Source organism: Mobula birostris, unplaced genomic scaffold, assembly GCF_030028105.1.
Source record: "Mobula birostris isolate sMobBir1 unplaced genomic scaffold, sMobBir1.hap1 scaffold_1320, whole genome shotgun sequence".
NCBI lineage: Eukaryota > Metazoa > Chordata > Chondrichthyes > Myliobatiformes > Myliobatidae > Mobula > Mobula birostris.
This window is the reverse complement of record NW_027274361.1, coordinates 75,001-82,500: the sequence shown is the minus strand read 5'-3', so window position 1 is coordinate 82,500 and position 7,500 is coordinate 75,001.

Genomic DNA, 7,500 nt, shown 5'->3' with positions numbered 1-7,500 from the left:
CTACTTTCTCATCTGTCCGACCGCTGCGCCCGGCTGGCCTGCGCCCCGCCCGTCCGCCCGCCGCCAGATGCGCGAGGGGGTGGGGGGGGGGGGGTCGGTCGTGCGCCAGGTAAGCTGCCGCGCTCGTGCACGTGGCCTCCCCGCCGCCGGGGTAGGTTGGTGCTCGGTTCAGCCATCGGCGGTCCCCTCCATTGCAGGGATCCGCTGGGTGTCGCGGCGCCGCACGCGCCCTTGGCCCACGTACGCGTCGCGGACACCCCTTTTCTCTTTCTCTCTCAGGATTCGTATATGACAATGCCGAGAAACGTACCGACAATTTGCTGCACCGCCCGCCGGACCGCTCACAAGGCTCTCCTCGTCCCGAGGACACTAGCCTTCTCGCGGAACCGGAGGCTGCACGCGGACCGCTCTGGCGACCGGACGTCTCCGGCCTCTGCTGGAGCGGGGAGGGAACGCGCGGGTGCCGCCCGACCTTCTGGAAATCGCACATCGGCCGGCCGTCAGTCGGTAGCACCGCGCGCGCAGAGCCTCTCCTTCCTCTCGTTGGTGACCGAGGATCAACGCTTCGGTTGAGTCAGGCTGAACCGGGCATCTCCCTGCCACTCTGGCCTATGGAACTCTCCCGACTCTTTCGCCTTGCCCCTACGGCGCGAAAGAGTGCTGCTGCGGCCGGCGCGCCCGTCCCTTGCTCTCTCGGGCCATGTCTGTCGTCGCAGTGCCGCGCCATCCCCTATCGAGCCGCGTCGCTGGGTGAGGTCCGCACCCGCACCCTTCCGCCGAGCTGGCTCTCAGGACGGTCGACGGTCGCCGCTCGCCTCCGTCGGCCCAGGGCCTAACGCCGCGCCGGTGAACGCCTCGCCATCCCACCCCGTCGATCGCGCCGGTGAGGTCCGCACCTTCACCGCCTAGGTATATGCGCGTGGGTGTAGCTGCCTTCTCGGGATGGTCGACGGTCGTTCGACCGGCCCCCGTCATCTATGCGCACAGCAGTCCCGTCCGCCGGCGGGAGACTCCGTCAATCGATCGTGGTGCAAACGTGCGAATGCCCAACGTCAATTCCGCCCAAAGCATGAAGCCCTCGGTCGGCAATCGGGCCGCCCCGCGGCAGACCCACCTGCCCACCTCCGGAGATGGTAACGAGCCGAGCACGGAAGTTCGGCGCACGTGTCGAGACCGTCGCTTCCACTCGGCCTCTCCCAAAGGTAGGACCGACCAAGCCGGATCGATCGGGGAACAGAGGTCTAACGCAGACGACACTCGCGAGGGCACCAGCGGCAGGCTTGTCCCTTCTCCGTCTTGGTACACACAATGCCTCTTTGCTTTTCGGATCGATATAAAGCTTTTGCCACCGTCGGTCTGCCGGCCGCCGCCCGCGGTCCGCGCTCAGACTCTGTCTGTCCGCAGCCCCCGCTGCGTTCTTGGACTTTGTCATTTTTTTCGGAAATAGCGAAAAAAAGCTTTTATCATTGTAAGTCGGAGCTCGCCCGGCCTCCCGCTTACTGAGTCACAATTGAGTAAGGCTCACTTAGAACTCTGCACTGTGTCAACCGTACCACTAGTCACCCTGCTAAGTGTGTCTGGAAAACGTGTTCCCGTAAATCTCCGGGAACCCCGCCAATCCCCCCGTACAGAAATTGCATGTGTCAAGTCGGCGGGATGCCTCCCGGAAGTCCTACCGGGAAGGTCGCACTCTGGCCCCGCCAGGCGGGGCAAATCCGACCCCCATAGTGACTTCCGGGCCTAACTCGTTAACCAGAGCCGCGACAGACCGTGCAACAATGACATGTGTCAAACCGGCGGCACGACGCCCGGAGCTCATGCCGGTCGCGGGGCACCTCGGGCCCGCCCGACGGGGCAGATCCGACCTTCACAGGCTTCCGACGGCAATTGGTTAACCGGCGTGGCGCCGAGGGCACGCGGCTGGCTCGGCGGGCGGCCCTCCGGTAGTGCCGCCGTCGATCGGCCGCCTCGGTCGGCAGGAGGGCCCCGAAGTCGCCTTCATTCTGACTTCCGAGTCGGGACTTAGATTACTTTCGACTCTTCAGCCAAGGTCTCGGATCGACGGCGGGACCTGCGGTTGTCCCTCCGAAAATGCCGCCGCTCGGCCGGCACGGCCCGCCGAATACGTCCCCTTACTGGCTCCCGCCTCGGGACTTTGTCAGAAATTCATTCGGGCAAGGTTTCCATTCGGCGGCCGGAGCACCGGTAGTCATACGGAAAATGCCGCCCCTCGGCCGGCATGGGCCTGCGAATAGGTCCCGCTGACAGACTTCCGCGATTGGGTATTTGTCCGAAAATCCATACCGGCAATCTTCGGAATCGTGCGGAAAAGCTGCCGCGTGGCCCGGGTTAACCAATTGGGGAGGCCGGTGCCATCTACCGAATACTTCAACAACTCGTGAAAACGGCCTCCCTATATATCTGCAGGAACCCCGCCAATGCCCCCGTACAGAAATTGCATGTGTCAAAGGGGCGGCCGAATCTGACCCCGGCGGCCGAGCCTCTGGAACTCCGGGTCGGCCTCGGCCGGCAAATCCGACCCCCATCCAGACTTCCGGAGCGGACTTGGTTAACGAATTGCCACCGGGCAAATGGTTAACCGACAGATCTTGGAGGCTCGTTACCCAAGCCATCCCCCGCCGGTGCGAAAAGTTAACAATCAGCGGGCGGGCAATTCGTGAACCGACCGGGACCGGGCAATTCGTTAACCATTCGGAACCGGGCAATTCGTTAACCAACCTTGTCCTGGCAATGAGTGCACCAACCCGGCCGGACAATTCGTTAACCAAGCTGGCTCTGGCAATTCGTTAACCAACCTGGCCGGGACAATTCGTTAACCAACCCGGCCGGACAATTCGTTAACCAAGCTGGCTCTGGCAATTCGTTAACCAACCTGACCCTGACAATTCGTTAACCAACCCTGTCCTGGCAATGAGTGCACCAACCCGGCCGGACAATTCGGTAACCAACCAGACCCTGGCAATTCGTTAACCAACCAGGACGGGCAATTCGTCAACCAACCCTGTCCTGGCAATGAGTGCACCAACCCGGCCGGACAATTCGGTAACCAACCAGACCCTGGCAATTCGTTAACCAACCTGACCCGGACAATTCGTTAACCAACCAGGACGGGCAATTCGTTAACCAACCAGGCCCGGACAATACTTTAACCACCCTGGTTTTCCAATTCGTGAACCAACTGGGAACGGACAATTCGGTAACCAACCCTGTCCTGGCAATGAGTGCACCAACCCGGCCGGACAATTCGTTAACCACCCTGTCCTTGCCAATTCGTGAACCAACTGGGAACGGACAATTCGTTAACCAACCCGGCCGGACAGTTCGTTAACCAAGCTGGCTCTGGCAATTCGTTAACCTACCCGGCCATGGCAATTCGTTAACCAACCTGACCCTGACAATTCGTTAACCAGCCAGGACGGGCAATTCGTTAACCAACCTGGCCCGGACAATTCCTTAACCACCCTGGCCTTGCCAATTCGTGAACCAACTGGGAACGGACAATTCATTAAACAACCCTGTCCTGGCAATGAGTGCACCAACCCAGCCGGACAATTCGTTAACCAAGCTGGCTCTGGCAATTCGTTAACCTACTCGGACATGCCAATTCGTTAACCAGTCTGACCCGGACAATTCGCTAACCAACCCTACTCGGGCAAATCGTTAACCAAGCCCAACCCCGACAATTCGTTAACCAACCCTGCACGGTCAAGTCGTTAACCAAGCCCACACCCGACAATTCGTTAACCAACCCATACATGGCAATTCGCTAAACAACCCGGCTCGGGCAAATGGTTAACCAAGCCGGCCGGGCAAATCGTTAACCGGCCCGGCAGTCCCGACAATTCGACAATCAACCAGCTGAGGACAAACCCTTCGCCCTCAATAACAACTAGTTCTTGCCCCGCCGTCAAAATGTCCCGGCCGATGTTCATCAGAAACTCCTTGCTGGCCCATGGGCCCCCCCTCCTTACCTTAAGAGAGTCATAGTTACTCCCGCCGTTTACCCGCGCCGCACTGAATTTCGTCAAGTTGGGTCTGGCAACCCGCTAACCCGGCCGGCCGGGCCTGACAACGCTCTAGAAACCCGGAACAGGCAGTTTCGTGAACCAACCGCGCACGCTCCTGACAATGCGTTCACCCACCCTGCTCGGGCAAATCGTTAACCAAGCCCAACCCTGACAATGCGTTAATCAACCCGGCCATGGCAATTCATTAACCAACCCGGCTCGGGCAAATGGTTAACCAAGCCGGCCGGGCAAATCGTTGACCGGCCCGGCAGTCCCGACGATTCGACAATCAACCAGCTGAGGACAAACCCTTCGCCCTCAATAACAACTAGTTCTTGCCCCGCCGTCAAAATGTCCCGGCCGATGTTCATCAGAAACTCCTTGCTGGCCCATGGGCCCTCCTCCTTAACCTGAAGAGAGTCATAGTTACTCCCGCCGTTTACCCGCGCCGCACTGAATTTCGTCAAGTTGGGTCTGGCAACCCGCTAACCCGGCCGGCCGGGCCTGACAACGCTCTAGAAACCCGGAACAGGCAGTTTCGTGAACCAACCGCGCACGCTCCTGACAATGCGTTAGCCAACCCTGCTCGGGCAAATCGTTAATCAAGCCCAACCCTGAAACTGCGTTAACCAACCCGGGCATGGCAATTCATTAACCAACCCGGCTCGGACAAATGGTTAACCAAGCCCAACCCTGACAATTCGGTAACCAACCCGGCTCGGGCAAATGGTTGATCAAGCCGGCCGGGCAAATCGGTAACCGGCCCGGCAGCCCCGACTATTCGACAATCAACCAGCTGAGGACAAACCCTTCACCCTCAATAACAACTACGTCTTGCCCCGCCGTCAAAATGTCCCGGCCGATGTTCATCAGAAACTCCTTGCTGGCCCATGGGCCCCCCTCCTTACCTTAAGAGAGTCATAGTTACTCCCGCCGATTACCCGCGCTGCACTGAATTTCGTCAAGTTGGGTCTGGCAAGCCGCTAACCCGGCCGGCCGGGCCTGACAATGCTCTAGAAACCCGGAACAGGCAGTTTCGTGAACCAACTGCGCACGCTCCTGACAATGTGTTCACCCACCCTGCTCGGGCAAATCGTTAACCAAGCCCAAACCCGACAATTCGGTAACCAACCCAACCATGACAATTCGCTAACCAACCCGGCCCGGGCAAATGGTTAACCAAGCCCAAACCTGACAATTCGTTAACCAACCCGGCCCGGGCAAATGGTTAACCAAGCCGGCCGGGCAAATCGGTAACCGGCCCGGCAGCCCCGACTATTCGACAATCAACCAGCTGAGGAGAAACCCTTCACCCTCAATAACAACTACGTCTTGCCCCGCCGTCAAAATGTCCCGGCCGATGTTCATCAGAAACTCCTTGCTGGCCCATGGGCCCCCCCTCCTTACCTTAAGAGAGTCATAGTTACTCCCGCCGATTACCCGCGCTGCACTGAATTTCGTCAAGTTGGGTCTGGCAAGGCGCTAACCCGGCCGGCCGGGCCTGACAATGCTCTAGAAACCCGGAACAGGCAGTTTCGTGAACCAACTGCGCACGCTCCTGACAATGTGTTCACCCACCCTGCTCGGGCAAATCGTTAACCAAGCCCAAACCCGACAATTCGGTAACCAACCCAACCATGACAATTCGCTAACCAACCCGGCCCGGGCAAATGGTTAACCAAGCCCAAACCTGACAATTCGCTAACCAACCCGGCCCGGGCAAATGGTTAACCAAGCCGGCCGGGCAAATCGGTAACCGGCCCGGCAGCCCCGACTATTCGACAATCAACCAGCTGAGGACAAACCCTTCGCCCTCAATAACAACTAGTTCTTGCCCCGCCGTCAAAATGTCCCGGCCGATGTTCATCAGAAACTCCTTGCTGGCCCATGGGCCGACAATTCGTTAACCAACCCAACCATGACAATTCGCTAACCAACCCGGCCCGGGCAAATGGTTAACCAAGCCCAAACCTGACAATTCGTTAACCAACCCGGCCCGGGCAAATGGTTAACCAAGCCGGCCGGGCAAATCGGTAACCGGCCCGGCAGTCCCGACAATTCGACAATCAACCAGCTGAGGACAAACCCTTCGCCCTCAATAACAACTAGTTCTTGCCCCGCCGTCAAAATGTCCCGGCCGATGTTCATCAGAAACTCCTTGCTGGCCCATGGGCCCCCCTCCTTACCTTAAGAGAGTCATAGTTACTCCCGCCGTTTACCCGCGCCGCACTGAATTTCGTCAAGTTGGGTCTGGCAACCTGCTAACCCGGCCGGCCGGGCCTGACAACGCTCTAGAAACCCGGAACAGGCAGTTTCGTGAACCAACCGCGCACGCTCCTGACAATGCGTTCACCCACCCTGCTCGGGCAAATCGTTAACCAAGCCCAACCCTGACAATGCGTTAATCAACCCGGCCATGGCAATTCATTAACCAACCCGGCTCGGGCAAATGGTTAACCAAGCCCAACCCTGACAATTCGGTAACCAACCCGGCTCGGGCAAATGGTTAACCAAGCCGGCCGGGCAAATCGCTAACCGGCCCGGCAGTCCCGACAATTCGACAATCAACCCGCTGAGGACAAACCCTTCGCCCTCAATAACAACTAGTTCTTGCCACGCCGTCAAAATGTCCCGGCCGATGTTCACCAGAAACTCCTTGCTGGCCCATGGGCCCCCCGCCTTAAGTCATAGTTACTCCCGCCGAATACCCGCGCTTCACTGAATTTCGTCAAGCTGGCCCTGTCAAATCCTTAACCCGACCGGACCCTGACAATTCGATAAAAAAAACCAGCTGGCGCAGCCCACCTCTTCCAATACTACGGCGCACGGGGCCCGCGCGGTGGGTGGGTGGGTGGGTGTGTGGGTGTGTGAGCTTGAACCATGTGTCCGGAGATCGGGTGGTCCAGGGAGTTTTGGTTACCCAGGTGCAATTCGTTAACCAAGTCTGGCTCGGAAGTCCGGATGCGGGTCGGATTTGCCGGCCACTGCCGGCCGGGAGTTCCAGAGCCCCGGCCGCCGGGGTCAAGTTCGGCCGCCCCTTTGACACATGCGATTTCTGTACGGGGGCATTGGCGGGGTTCCTGCAGATATATGGGGAGGCGGTTTTCACGATCACCGAGGAGTGGTCGACAGGCGGCACGGGCCTCCCCACATCGTTAACCCGGGCCGCGTGGCGGCATTTACGGCCGAATCTCAACTTTGCCCGTACGAATTTTCGGACCAATTCCCACTGGCGGAAGTCCGCCTGGGGACCGATTCGGAGGGCTGTGCCGGCCGGGCGGCGGCATTTTCGGCCGGACCACCGGAGCTCCCCGCGCCTACCCGATGTCTCGAGTCACAACTTGGGACTTTCGGGCGGGCGGGTTCCACGGCCTCTGGCCGGTCGAGGCGCGCCATCCATCCACGGTGGGAGCAATCCCGCCGGAGGGCCGCCCACCGACCGACCGAGGCGAGCTTCGGCTAACGCAGCGGC